Source organism: Coregonus clupeaformis, unplaced genomic scaffold (assembly GCF_020615455.1).
Source record: "Coregonus clupeaformis isolate EN_2021a unplaced genomic scaffold, ASM2061545v1 scaf1001, whole genome shotgun sequence".
Taxonomy (NCBI): domain Eukaryota; kingdom Metazoa; phylum Chordata; class Actinopteri; order Salmoniformes; family Salmonidae; genus Coregonus; species Coregonus clupeaformis.
In genome coordinates, this window is record NW_025534455.1 from 82,501 (window position 1) to 98,012 (window position 15,512).

Sequence of the window (15,512 nt, forward strand, 5' to 3'; positions counted from 1 at the left end):
TCGAGCATCGATCTTCATGTCACCAGAATAAGACCTTAGATTTTTTTTGGGCAGTCGGAGCACCGATCTTCATGTCACCAGAATAAGACCCTCGATGTTTATTGGAAAGGAGCATCAAGCTCATCACCGTGCAACTTTCACCACCCTGTGAAGTTCGCCGATAACGTATTCAATCTGTAGCCTGATAACATCATATCGAAGTGACTCCAAGTTTACTTGATGTGATGGTTATTATATCAATATATGTAAAGGCGTTTCCACCGACCCCATTTCTCAAATAATTAATTTTACCGACACAAAAAAGATACCACCACGTCGAATCCAACAAATTGTCTGTCGGCATTTATATAAAATTGTACCGAATCGTCCTCTTTCCATCAGCCCGGTCGTGACTTTTTTTTCATGCGGTCCGTTAATTCATCCTTATGAAATGGTTTGGATGGAAACCTTGTTAAAGTAAGAAAGATTAGGGAATGTTCCTGTACCACCTCCCATAACCTTGTTCTAACCCCTGTTTCGGTTTCCGGTTTCCTAGAGTGATAGATCTGGGGGTCATGATTCCATGCTGACAAGATACTGAGGGAAGCCATCAAATGCAAAGCAGGTGGGTTAACATTAACCGTATGGCTTTATACAGTTCCAGCACCGGTACCGCAGCTCGGCTTTCTGCTGGCTTTTATGTGTCACATTTATACCTTTTTTATGTTGGCGTCATTCTTGGCTTGGAGCCTAATCCTTATTCATCAATAGGAATAACCTGGTCCCAGATCTGTTTGTGCTGTCTGCCAACTGCTATGGTCGATTGTTTGTCGTGACAGTAACCGTAGGAGTTGGCTATATACGCCACAGACAGATCTGGGAGTAGGATTGGGACTGAAATCAGAGGTGGAAATGAGTGAACTACTCTTTTGGAAGAAGTCCCTCCCAGCTGAACTTCCTGTGTATCCCTCCTCCGCCCCCTACAGACATCATCGGTCTGTCTGGCCTCATCACGCCCTCGCTGGATGAGATGATCTACGTTGCCAAGGAGATGGAGCGGCTTGGGATGAAGACCCCGCTGCTGATCGGAGGGGCAACCACCTCCAAAGTAGGATACACACACACACACACACGCCATCATTAGCTTTACCATGACCTTTCAACTCTCTACCATGTCCTGATGTGAAGCCTCCGTGTGTAACAGGACCCACACGGCCGTGAAGATTTCGCTCCCGCTACAGCTGTCCTGTGGTGCACGTTCTGGATGCCTCCAGGAGTGTGGTGGTGGTACGTACGTACACTATACACGCTCACCTCCTATCGCTAGAGACCGTGGTCCTCAGTCAGTGCAGCCCCTAGCAAGGTTGTGGGTTCAAATCCCACTGGGATCCTATTCCTATTTCCTACTATGTGGCTAGCGTGTTGACACTCCATCTCTTGGTTTTGTACCCTTCCTATCACTAGACAGGGGCAGCATATTTATATTTTGTATTTATTATGGATCCCCATTAGAGTTCCTGCCAAGGCAGCAGCTACTCTTCCTGGGTTTATTATGGATCCCATTAGTTCCTGCCAAGGCAGCAGCTACTCTTCCTGGGGTTTGTCTATGGAGCCCCATAGTTCCTGCCAAGGCAGCGGCTACTCTTCCTGGGGTTTATTATGGATCCCCATTAGTTCCTGCTGAGGCAGCAGCTACTCTTCCTGGGGTTTATTATGGATCCCCATTAGTTCTGCCAAGGCAGCAGCTACTCTTCCTGGGGTTTATTATGGATCCCCATTAGTTCCTGCTGAGGCAGCAGCTACTCTTCCTGGGGTTTATTATGGATCCCCATTGGTTTCGCCAGCGCAGCAGCTACTCTTCCTGGGGGGACATTATGGATCCCCATTGGTTTTAAACAAGGCAGCAGCTACTCTTCCTGGGGTTTATTATGGATCCCCATTAGTTCCTGCCAAGGCAGCAGCTACTATTCCTGGGGGTTTATTGTGGATCCCCATTAGTTCGCCAAGGCAGCAGCTACTCTCTCCTGGGGGTTTATTATGGATCCCCATTAGTTCCTGCCAAGGTAGCAGCTACTCTTCCTGGGGTTTCATTGTGGATCCCCATTAGTTCCTGCCAAGGCAGCAGCTACTCTTCCTGGTGTTTACATTATGGATCCCCATTAGTTCCTGCCAAGGCAGCAGCTACTCTTCCTGGGGTTTATTATGGATCCCCATTAGTTCCTGCCAAGGTAGCAGCTACTCTTCCTGGGGTTTATTATGGATCCCCATTGGTTCTGCTCAAGGCAGCAGCTACTCTTCCTGGGGTTTATTACTGGATCCCCATTAGTTCCTGCCAAGGCAGCAGCTACTCTCTTCCTGGGTTTATTATGGATCCCCATTAGTTCCTGCCAAGGCAGCAGCTACTCTTCCTGGGGTTTATTATGGATCCCCATTAGTTCCTGCCAAGGCAGCAGCTACTCTTCCTGGGGTTTATTATGGATCCCCATTGGTTCCTCGCCAAGGCAGCAGCTATTCTTCCTGGGGTTTATTATGGATCCCCATTAGTTCCTGCCAAGGCAGCAGCTACTCTTCCTGGGGTTTATTATGGATCCCCATTAGTTCAAGCCAAGGCAGCAGCTACTCTTCCTGGGTTTATTATGGATCCCATTAGTTCCGCCAAGGCAGCAGCTACTCTTCCTGGGGGTTTATTATGGATCCCCATTTAGTTCCTGCCAAGGCAGCAGCTACTCTTCCTGGGGTTTATTGTGGATCCCCATTAGTTCCCCTGCCAAGGCAGCAGCTACTCTTCCTGGGGTTTATTGTGGATCCCCAGTAGTTCCTGCAAGGCAGCAGCTACTCTTCCTGGGGTCCAAATCATTAAATCAAATATAATTTTATTGGTCACACACACATATTTAGTAGATGTTATTGCGGGTGTAGCGAAATGCACTTACATTACACATAAAACAAAATATATAAAAACAGTACATCATATAACATTATTATATCACCTCATATCTACAATACAAAATGTTTAATACCACCATACAACAATATTACAATGTGTGCGTATCCATGTGTCTATACCCTTGTGTGTGTCTCTTCACAGTCCCCGTTGTTCCAGAAGGTGTATTTTTACCTGTTAAAAAAATAAATCTGATTACTGCTTGCATCAGTTACCTGATGTGGAATAGAGTTCCATGCTTAGTCAGTGGCTCTATGTAGTACTGTAAGCCTCCCATAGTCTGTTCTGGACGTGGGGACCGTGAAGAGACCTCTGGTGGAATGTCTTGTGGGGTATGCATGGGTGGATCCGAGGCTGTGTGCCAGTAGTTCAAACAGACAGCTTGGTGCATTCAGCTTGTCAACACTTCTTATAAAAACAAGTAGTGATGATTTCAATCTCTCTCTTCCACTTTGAGCCAGGGGAGATTGACATGCAATAAATAATGTTAGCTCCCTGTGTATTTTTAAGGGCCAGCTGTGCTGCCCTGTTCCTGAGCCAATTGCAATTTTCCCCAAGTCCCTCTTTGTGGCACCAGACCAGCACGACCCTGAACAGTAGTCCAGGTGTGACAAAACTAGGGCCTGTAGGACTCGGCCTTTGTTGATAGTGTTGTTAAGAAGGCAGAGCAGCACTTTATTATGGACAGACTTCTCCCCATCTTAGCTACTGTTGTATCAATATGTTTTGACCATGACAGTTTACAATCCAGGGTTACTGCAAGAGCCATTTTCTCCTCAACTGCTCAATTTCCACAATATTCATTACGAGATTTAGTTGAGGTTTAGGGTTTAAAGTGAATGATTTGTCCCAAATACAATGCTTTTAGTTTTAGAAATATTTAGGAACAAACTTATTCCTTGCCACCCATTTCTGAAACTAACTGCAGCTCTTCGTTAATAATATAATAATATAATATAATAATAATAATAATAATTGTTGTTATTGCGTTGCAGTCATTTTAATCGCTGTAGTACTGACGGGTATAGATGTTGTCATCCGCACATAGACACACTGGCTTTACTCAAAGTTTTCGTAACTCATGTATTTGACAGTCATGGTCAAAAGTTTGCTGCCTCAGTTTTTATGATGGCAATTTGCATATACTCAGAATGTTACGAAGAGTGATCAGATTAATTACAATTAATTGCAAAGTCCTCTTTGCCATGAAAATGAACTTAATCCCCCAAAAAAACATTTCCACTGCATTTCAGCCCTGCCACAAAGGACCAGCTGACATCATGTCAGTGATTCTGTTGTTAACACAGGTGAGAGTGTTGACGAGGACAAGGCTGGAGAATCACTCTGTCATGCTGATTGAGTTAGAATAACTGGTCACATGTGGTCCTCTGTAGCTCAGCTGGTAGAGCACGGCGCTTGTAACGCCAAGGTAGTGGGTTCGTCGGTACCACCCATAAAAAAATGTATGCACGCGCGACTGTAAGTCGCTTTAGGATAAAAGCGTCTGCTAAATGGCATATTATTATTTATTTATATTAATAACAGACTGGAAGCTTTAAAAGGAGGGTGGTGCCTGTTCACCATTGGTTACACTTATGGAATGCTTGTAATTATACTTTAGTATACCATAGTAACATCTGACAAAAATATCTAAAAACATTGAAGCAGTGAACTTTGTGAAGACCCCTACTTGTGTCATTCTCTCTCAAAACTTGTAGTGGTCAGGAAACAGAGAAGTCCCCAGATAGTTGTCAACCGCTCATACACCAGATGTTAATTAGTCCTGTATTGGGTTTGGTTCATCTCTGTTAGGGACATTTTCCTCCTCATCCAGATGAAAGTAGCCATTCTCAGTGATGGCGCCTTGTCAGCTGCACTCCATCAACAGTGATGGCACCCTCTCCGCTTCACGCCCTGGTTGGCAGCTTCATAAGACGCCATCAACAGTGATGGCAACCTTCTCAGCTTCACGCCATCAACAGTGATGGCACCCTCTCCGCTTCCACGTCCTCAGTTATCATGGCACCCTCTCCAGCCCACGCCCTCAGCAATGATGGCACCCTCTCACTTCACACCCTCAGTTATCTGGCACCCTCTCGGCTTCTTACTCAACAATGATGGCACCCTCTCCATGCGCCCCCTCAGTTATCATGGCACCCTCTCAGCTTCAGCCCTCAGTTATCATGGCACCCCTCACAGCTTCAAGCTCTACTCTACTCTTAACGCTATAATAATAGTCCTTCAAGGATTCTCACACTGGAGCCAAAACAAGTATTCTATATTCGTCCAAAAAGGCACCCTATTACCTACATAATTGCACAACAAAAGTATAGGTTCTGGTCAAAAGTAGTGCACTATTAGGGAAAAGGTACTATTTAGGAAGCGAATCTATTTCTTAAACCATGTTGTCCTGTCTCTGTGTGATGCTGTCAGCTGACCATCCATGTTGTCCTGTCTCTGTATGACACTGTCAGCTGTTCATCCATGTTGTCCTGGGTCTGTGTAGTGCTGTCAGCTGACCATCCCGTTGTCCTGTCTCTGTGTAGTGCTGTCCGCTGACTGTATTATTTTTTTTGTCCTGTCTCTGTGAGTACTGTCAGCTGTTCATCCATGTTGTCCTGTCTCTGTGTGGTGCTGTCAGCTGACCATCCACGTTGTCCTGTCTCTGTGTAGTGCTGTCAGCTGACCCATCCATGTTGTCCTGTCTCGTCCTTTAGTGCTCTCAGCTGCTAGATGAGAATGTGAAGAGGAGTTCTTTGAGAGCGACAGAAGAATGCGAAAGGCATCAGACAGGACCACTACGACTCTCTGAAGGTAGGAAACACACACACACACACACACACACACACAGAAAAAGACAAACACACACACGTAACCACTGGGCCTACGACACTCTGAGTGAGTAGTATTATTGGATGCTGATACAAGACTCTCTTGTAGGAACAGACTGTCCTGTCTGTGTCTGGAGGGGAGGAGTTGTTCTAGTCAACAGACTGTGCTGTCCTGTTCTGGAACAGTCTGGAGGGGAGGAGTTGTTCTAGTCTAACATGCTGTCCTGTCTGTTCTGGAACAGTCTGGAAGGAGGAGTTAATTCTAAGTCTAACAGACTGGGCTGTCTGAGAGATGTTTAGAGCAAGTGTCTCTGTGTGTCTGTGTTCTCAGGAGACGCTTCATCTCTAGCCCAGGCCAGGAGAAAGGACTACATGTGGACTGGCGCTTCTCAGGAGGCAAACCAGGTAAGACACTAATAGACTGGGATCAACAGGTCCTCCAGGCTTCAGTGGTCATTTGTCTGGTTTGTCGTTGTAATTCAGAAGATGAGACCCTACAGTGAGGGGGGAAAAAGTATTTGATCCCCTGCTGATTTTGTAACGTTTGCCACTGACAAAGACTTTGATGTAGTCTATACTTAATGGTAGGTTTATTTGAACAGTGTGAGACAGAATAACAGCAAAAAAATCCAGAACATTGCATCAAAATTTTTATATAAATTGATTTGCATTTTAATGAGGGAAATAAGTATTTTGACCCCTCTCAATCAGAAAGATGCAACCCAGGTGTCTTTTATACAGGACGAGCTGAGATTAGGAGCACACTCTTAAAGGAGTGCTCCTAATCTCAGCTTGTTACAGGAAAAGACAACTGTCCATGCGGAAGTAATCAATCTTTATCAGATTACAAACTCTCCACCATGGCCAAGACCAAAGAGCTCTCCAAGGATGTCAGGGACAAGATTTTAGACCTACACAAGGCTGGAATGGGCTACAAGACCATCGTCAAGCAGCTTGGTGAGAGAAGGTGACAACAGTTCAAATTATTCGCAAATGGAAGTAACACAAAAATAACTGTCAATCCCTCGGCCTGGGGCTCCATGTAAAGATCTCACCTCGTGGTTGCAATGACTTTCATGAGAACGGTGAGGAATCAGCCCCAGAACTACACGGAGGATCTTGTCATGATCTCAAGGCAGCTGGGACCATAGTCACCAAGCAGAAAACAATTGGCAACACACTACGCCATCAATGACTGAAATCACGCACCGTGTGCGCGCAAGGTCCCCTGCTCAAGAAAGCACATATACAAATCGAGCTCTTTGGCATCAAATCAACTCACGTGTTTGAGAGGAGGAGGAATGCTGCCTATGACCCCAAGAACACCGACAAACATGGAGGTGGAAACATATGCTTTGGGGGTGTTTTTCTGCTAAGGGGACAGGACAACTTCACCGCATCAAAGGGATGATGGACGGTGCTGTACCGTCAAATCTTTGGGTGAGAACCTCCTTCCCTCACAGGGCATTCAAAATGGGTCGTGGATGGGTATTCTAGCATAGACAATGACCCAAAACACACGGCCAAAGCAACAAAGGTGTGGCTCATTAAGGTCCTGGATGGCTTCTAGCCAGTCTCCAGACCTTAAATCCCATAGAAAATCTGTGGAGGGAGGCTGGGAAGGTTTGAGTTGCCAAACGTCAGCCTCGAGAAACCTTAATGACTTGGAGAAGATCTGCAAGAGGAGTGGGACAAAATCCCTCCTATGAGATGTGTGTAAACCTGTGGCCAACTACAAGAAACGTCGACCTCTGTGATTGCCAACAAGGGTTTTGCCACCAATGCACTAAGTCATGTTTTTGCAGAGGGGTCAAATACTTACCACCTCATTAAAGTAAATCAATTTATACAATTTTTGACATGCGTTGTTCTGGATTTTTTGTTGTTATTCTGTCTCTCACTGTTCAAATAAACCTACCATAAAAATTATAGACTGATCATGTCTTTGTCAGTGGGCAAACGTACAAAATCAGCAGGGGATCAAATACTTTTTTCCCTCACTGTATGTAGGTCAGTCATATTTTGATAGAAAAGACCTTAACTATGGTGACTGATTCTCTCTCTCTCTCTCTCTCTCTCCCGCTCTCTCTCTCTCTCTCTCTCTCTCTGTCTCTCTCCTTCTCTCTCTCTCCTCTCTCTCTCTCTCTCTGTCTCTCTCTCTCTCTCTCTGTCTCTCTCTCTCTCTCTCTGTCTCTCTCTGTCTGTCTCTCTCTCTCTGTCTCTCTGCTGTCTCTGTCTCTCTCTCTCTCTCTCTCTCTCTCTCTCTCTCTCTCTCTCCTGTCTCTGCTCTCTCTCTCTCTCCCTCTGCTCTCGCTCTCTCTCTCTCTCTCCCCCTCCCCATCTCAGTGTGTCCTCAGTTCCTGGGTACCCGTGTGTTTGAGGGGTATGACCTGCGGAAGCTGGTGGACTACATCGACTGGAAGCCTTTCTTTGATGTGTGGCAGCTCAGAGGGAAGTACCCTAACAGAGGCTACCCCAAGATCTTCAAGGACAAAACCGTGGGTACGTTAAGAGGCCATAGAGATGCATGTAATGCTATTGCCATTCTAGTGTTCTAATTGTATTTCTATGGGAAGGTGCATTCCTGCCTTTCCTTCAGATCATTCAGAAGCTTTATGTATGTGTGAACTCTGAACTCTTAGATGGCACCAGTCAGTTTTATTCCCCTTGGGAATTCTTAGTTCAAAGTCCTTCCCACATCAGCAGTGTTGTAAAATAATATTGTACCTGTGGTTGATTGACACGGTGAATATAATATTGTACCTGTGGTTGATTTGACAGGTGTAATATAATATTGTACCTGTGGTTGATTGACAGGTGTAATATAATATTGTACCTGTGGTTGATTGACTGATAGATAATAATGCAATGTTATAATGTGATATTGGACCTGTACAGGTGACGAGGCTCGGAGGGTGTTTGACGACGCTCAGCGGCTCCTCAACAGACTGATCGATAATAAGGGTCTCTGGGGGGCGTGGCCTGGTGGGCTTCTGGCCCGCCCAGGTGTGGAGACGACATCCAGGTGTATGAACATGACGTCACACCTCGCTCCGCCACGCCCCTCGCCACCTTCTACGGACTACGCCAACAGGTGAGTAGCAGGGGAGATTTCGGAACAAGGTGTGTTAGTTCAGGTGTGTGGGCTGGGTCTGTCTGTCTGTCTGTCTTGTCTGTCTGTCTGTCTGTTTCTGTCTGTCTGTCTTCTGTCTGTCTGTCTGTCTGTCTGTCTGTCTGTGGGTCTGTCGTCTGTCCTCTGTCGCTCTGTCGGTCGGGCTCTGTCTGTCTCTGTCTGCGCTGGCTGGCTGACTGACTGACTGACTGACTGATCATTTTCCGTTTATAAATCAACAATAACTAGTAGGGCTGTCTCCGACTAAGAGTCTTGGTCGACCGAGAGTCATCTGTTCTTTCCACAAATCCATTGGTCTAAATGTTAAAACGTGTATTTTTAATCAGATCAACTATATTCACTGATGCTTGTCTGATGCTTTAAGCATTTTAAACTGTTTGATGAAATAATGAAGACACAGATGACTAGAGGAGTACAACCAACAATTGATTTGATTGGCTGCGCTGTTGACGGAGTGACTGTGTAAACTAGCATCGTTGTCTCTCTCTCTCCTCTCCGTTGTCTCTCTCCCTCTTTTCTCTCCCTTTCTCCTCCCTCTCTCTTCTCCTCTCTCCCCCGTTGTCTCTCTCTCTCCTCCACCACATCAACAGTGTAAGCGCTGTCGGTCGCTGAAGCTGCAACAATAATTGACCGAAAAGTTCTGTTGCCGAAATCCCCTCATTTGTTCAGGAAAAACATTCCCCGTTCCCTCGACCTTTGCTCTCTTCACGTGACACATGTAAGCATCGCATGCACGTGATCAATAGGGCCTGACGTATAGCGTATCGTAATCACATCAATAAATTGGTTATAACAAACTCAGAACACCGTAACGCGGCGTGATAGCAAAATGGATATACAGAGGACGCGAAGCAAACTGGAAACGGGGGTGGGGGGGGGGATGTTTACTGGTTGCTCAGGAGGTAAAGGGGAAGTCGGATGTGTGTGATAAATGTGACTAGTCGACTCATACTGGAGATCAAGAAACAGAAGGTAGACGAGGTAAGGAGGAGCTCTGCTACATATTATGTGTTCCAAACAGGTGCCGTTATATTACCGCATAATGTTTCTGACCGTTTGGAACAACGTAAACAACACTGAATACGGTATAAGCGGACCAGAGAGTCTGTTGTAACGTTTATTTTTTTGTAAAGCCTTTATTACAGCAAAGACTAAAAACAGTCGCATTCATTCGTGAAATGGAACGGTTTAGAGCCTATTTATTTTTTACGCTAATTATTCATTGGTCGCTTTATTTTATTTCTTTCAAATTTTTAAAAAACTTTTTACCCCTTTTTCTCCACAATTTTTCGATATATCTTACTGGTAGTTACAATCTTGTACCATCGCTGCAACTCCCGTACGGACTCGGGAGAGGTGAAGGTCGAGAGCCATGCGTCCTCCGATACACAACCCTGCCAAGCCGCACTGCTTCTTGACACGCTGCTCGCTTAACCCGGAAGCCTGCCGCGCCAACGTGTCGGAGGAAACACCGTACAACTGGCGACCGTGTCAGCGTGAATGCGCCCGGGCCCGCCACAAGGAGTCGCTAGAGCGTGATGGGACAAGGACCCTACAGCCGGCCAAACCCTCCCCTAACCCGGACAACGCTGGGGCCAATTGTGCGTCGCCTCATGGGTCTCCCGGTCGCGGCCGGCGCGCGACACAGCCCGGGATCAAACCCGGATCTGTAGTGACGCCTCATGCACGCCGCTACAGTGCCTTAGACCGCTACGCCACTCGAAATGCTTGCTTGCATTACATAATATACCCATATATAGGTTCAGTAGCACGTCTTAGACTGATGGACTGTGTCACCCCCCACGGCCTTCGCAATGGATCAGTCCACTCAGACAGGAGCCAATCAGACAGGTGTCTTGTACATATATATATATATTTTTAATTTGCTACTGCTCGTCTAAAGAAATCTTGGTCGACCAACAGCCCATCGACCAAACAATGGACCAGTCCACTAAATGGGGTCAGCCCTAATAAAAACAAGCATGTGTTGTAGGATAACTGTGTGTTTTTGTCTTCCAGGCAGAGAAGGACAGTGCCAGCTCAGACCCTTACTACTGCCTGTCTGATTTCGTGGCCCCGAAAGGCAGCGGCGTGTCGGACTACGTGGGGATCTTTGCTGTAGCTGTGTTTGGAGCAGAGGAGCTGAGCAAACAGTTCGAGACCCAGGGAGATGACTACAACAGCATCATGGTCAAGGCTTTGGCTGACCGTCTGGCTGAGGTATGGACTCTGTCACTATACTGACAAATGGAGGCTTTGGCTGACCGTCTGGGAGGTGAAGGCTTTCTGACCGCTGGCGAAGCTTGGCTGCGTCTGGCTGAGGGATCCAAGGCTTTGGGACCTCGGCGGAGGGACGATCAGTTGGCACTCGGGAGGTGCTTAAATACTTATACGTTTTGGCTGACCGTCTGGTGGGGGGTTGGACTGTGAAGGCTTTGGGCCATAAAGGCTCGTCTGAGTATGGACTCTGCATATACTGACAAATGGAAGAAAAAAATGTTCTTAACGTTTAAAAAATAAATAAATTGATTTACCGTTAAAAATGCATAAAATTCCAGGTGAATTCACAATGCAGCTGCTGCCAGCAAGAGGTTTTGGGTCTCACGTTGCGTCCCCCTTTCAGATGGTGAAGCATTGCACCATTACCTACGAAACAATGTGCTTAACAAGTCCACATAATAAGTTGCATGGACTCACTCTGTAACCACAAAGTGGAATAAGTCAAAGGGGTCTGAATACTTTCTGAAGGCACTACGGCTGAGGTGTGACCACACGGTGTCTCTAAGGGGGAAAAGTAGCTTTTTACATTTAGTGACAGCGCCGGTATAGCGGAGGTATAGACTGGGCACCAATAAAACACAATGCTGTCATAGTTGCATACATACACGACAGACTGATAACTACAGCCCAATGGGAAGCCATACATGACAGACTGATAACTACAGCCCAATAGGAAGCCAGACACGACAGACTGATAACTACAGCCCAATGGGAAGCCAGACACGACAGACTGATAACTACAGCCCAATAGGAAGCCATACATGACAGACTGATAACTACAGCCCAATGGGAAGCCAGACACGACAGACTGATAACTACAGCCCAATGGGAAGCCAGACACGACAGACTGATAACTACAGTCCAATGGGAAGCCATACACGACAGACTGATAACTACAGCCCAATAGGAAGCCATACACGACAGACTGATAACTACAGCCCAATAGGAAGCCAGACACGACAGACTGATAACTACAGCCCAATAGGAAGCCATACACGACAGACTGATAACTACAGCCCAATAGGAAGCCATACACGACAGACTGATAACTACAGTCCAATAGGAAGCCATACACGACAGACTGATAACTACAGCCCAATAGGAAGCCATACACGACAGACTGATAACTACAGCCCAATGGGAAGCCAGACACGACAGACTGATAACTACAGCCCAATGGGAAGCCATACACGACAGACTGATAACTACAGCCCAATAGGAAGCCATACACGACAGACTGATAACTACAGCCCAATAGGAAGCCATACACGACAGACTGATAACTACAGCCCAATGGGAAGCCAGACACGACAGACTGATAACTACAGCCCAATAGGAAGCCATACACGACAGACTGATAACTACAGCCCAATAGGAAGCCAGACACGACAGACTGATAACTACAGCCCAATAGGAAGCCATACACGACAGACTGATAACTACAGCCCAATGGGAAGCCAGACACGACAGACTGATAACTACAGCCCAATGGGAAGCCAGACACGACAGACTGATAACTACAGTCCAATGGGAAGCCATACACGACAGACTGATAACTACAGTCCAATAGGAAGCCATACACGACAGACTGATAACTACAGCCCAATGGGAAGCCATACACGACAGACTGATAACTACAGCCCAATAGGAAGCCATACACGACAGACTGATAACTACAGCCCAATGGGAAGCCATACACGACAGACTGATAACTACAGCCCAATAGGAAGCCATACACGACAGACTGATAACTACAGCCCAATAGGAAGCCATACACGACAGACTGATAACTACAGCCCAATAGGAAGCCAGACACGACAGACTGATAACTACAGCCCAATGGGAAGCCATACACGACAGACTGATAACTACAGCCCAATAGGAAGCCAGACACGACAGACTGATAACTACAGCCCAATAGGAAGCCATACACGACAGACTGATAACTACAGTCCAATAGGAAGCCATACACGACAGACTGATAACTACAGCCCAATAGGAAGCCAGACACGACAGACTGATAACTACAGTCCAATAGGAAGCCATACACGACAGACTGATAACTACAGCCCAATAGGAAGCCATACACGACAGACTGATAACTACAGCCCAATAGGAAGCCAGACACGACAGACTGATAACTACAGCCCAATAGGAAGCCATACACGACAGACTGATAACTACAGCCCAATAGGAAGCCAGACACGACAGACTGATAACTACAGCCCAATAGGAAGCCAGACACGACAGACTGATAACTACAGCCCAATAGGAAGCCAGACACGACAGACTGATAACTACAGCCCAATAGGAAGCCAGACACGACAGACTGATAACTACAGCCCAATAGGAAGCCAGACACGACAGACTGATAACTACAGCCCAATAGGAAGCCAGACACGACAGACTGATAACTACAGTCCAATAGGAAGCCATACATGACAGACTGATAACTACAGCCCAATAGGAAGCCAGACACGACAGACTGATAACTACAGCCCAATAGGAAGCCAGACACGACAGACTGATAACTACAGCCCAATAGGAAGCCAGACACGACAGACTGATAACTACAGCCCAATAGGAAGCCAGACACGACAGACTGATAACTACAGCCCAATAGGAAGCCAGACACGACAGACTGATAACTACAGCCCAATAGGAAGCCACTAATAGGCCAGCTGAACAGTGCCATTGGAGTCCATGAGAAGCTAAAAGGTCCGTGTCTCCCCTCCACCAGGCGTTTGCTGAGGAGCTCCATGCCAGGGTGCGTAGGGAGCTGTGGGGCTATAGCGTGGAGGAGGACCTCCAGACCCAGGACATGCACAGGATCCGTTACGAGGGCATCAGGCCAGCCGCAGGATACCCCTCCCAACCCGACCACACGGAGAAGAGCGCCATGTGGACACTGGGCCAAGTGGAGGAGAGGACAGGTAGGCTCTCCTTCCATCTGCACTGATTTGGAAACAACTGACCTTGGTGAAAGCCAGCCTAATGATGAGCGCCCACCATATTGATTCCACCGATCCTGTCATTTCCTATCAGGGCAGATGAAGGCCTAGTTGAGATGGGGCCGTAGAGTAGTTTCTGCATCGTAGACTTCTTTCTGTGTTGGTAGTCTTTTATGACTGATGACCCTGGTCCTCTGTAGCTCAGCTGGTAGAGCACGGCGCTTGTAACGCCAAGGTAGTGGGTTCGATCCCCGGGACCACCCATACACAAAAATGTATGCACGCATGACTGTAAGTCGCTTTGGATGAAAGCATCTGCTAAATGGCATATTATTATTATTATTATTATTATTATTATTATTATTATTGATAGCTACCCCAATCCAGCCGCTTGAGGAAGTCTCTAAATGAGGTTTTGATGAATATGTCGTCTGATGTTTTTCCAGGTATCAAGTTGACTGAGTCTCTGGCCATGACCCCAGCGGCTGCTGTCTCTGGGCTGTACTTCTCTAACCCCAAATCGACCTACTTCGCAGTGGGAAAGATCACCAAAGAACAGGTACTGGTACAGGCTCAGATGAGATTAAATTGGGTTTTAATGTAACTGATTAAATACCCTGTGTGGCGCCCCCTTGGGGCCACCTCACCACACTACCTTTTTTAAAGATTTGGTGTCAGCAGTGGGATCTAACACTAAAAGAGGGCCTCACTAAATCAAATCAGATCACTAGCAGACCTGCCAACCTGCACGCATTTTGAGCTCGTAGTAAGCCGGTATGAAAAACTACCCTAAAATACGCATTGTGGTTTTTGACTCAACCGTCGGGAAGTTGGAGCTGAGCCAATCGGAGGACAAATCTCCAGCGTCGCTGTGCGGAAAACAGACATGGCGGAGAGAGAGATGTTCTGCTAATACCGTCCTTCACAGAAAGTTATGTTAGACTGTTAAAGGTTAGCAGGCCTATGTTAACGAATCAGTTCTGGATCTGTCCTCTTGATATAACTGTATATCAACAGTAGGCTGCTAATTTAAGCTTGGACGGTATCCAGATTGTCATACCTTCATACCGACCTTCTGCCAATCCCGGGATATTCGGTAATACCGGCACTGAACACAAGGGCCGCTGTTTTCAAACCCTAATGACACTGTAATCCGAAGGTTAGCAATACTAACAAGTACATGTAAAATCTCATAGAGAATGCTAACTAAATGCTAACGAGCGCATTGCGAACATTTTGGACAGTTTCTGACCTAAACTATACAAGTAACTGAAAAATGCTACTCACAGTTTGCTGCACGCACAAAACAAATATTAGCCAGCAAGGCTGTTGATCCAGGAGGGGATTCTCTGCTGTTTACTAAGCGAATGCTTGATTTTGGAAGAAGCTAACCA

General features: G+C 46.5%; 1 pseudogene; it reads left to right on the plus strand.

Annotated features, from left to right (window-relative positions):
• Window positions 1–15,512, plus strand: part of LOC123486101 — a 71,188-nt pseudogene that overhangs the window by 43,430 nt on the left and 12,246 nt on the right.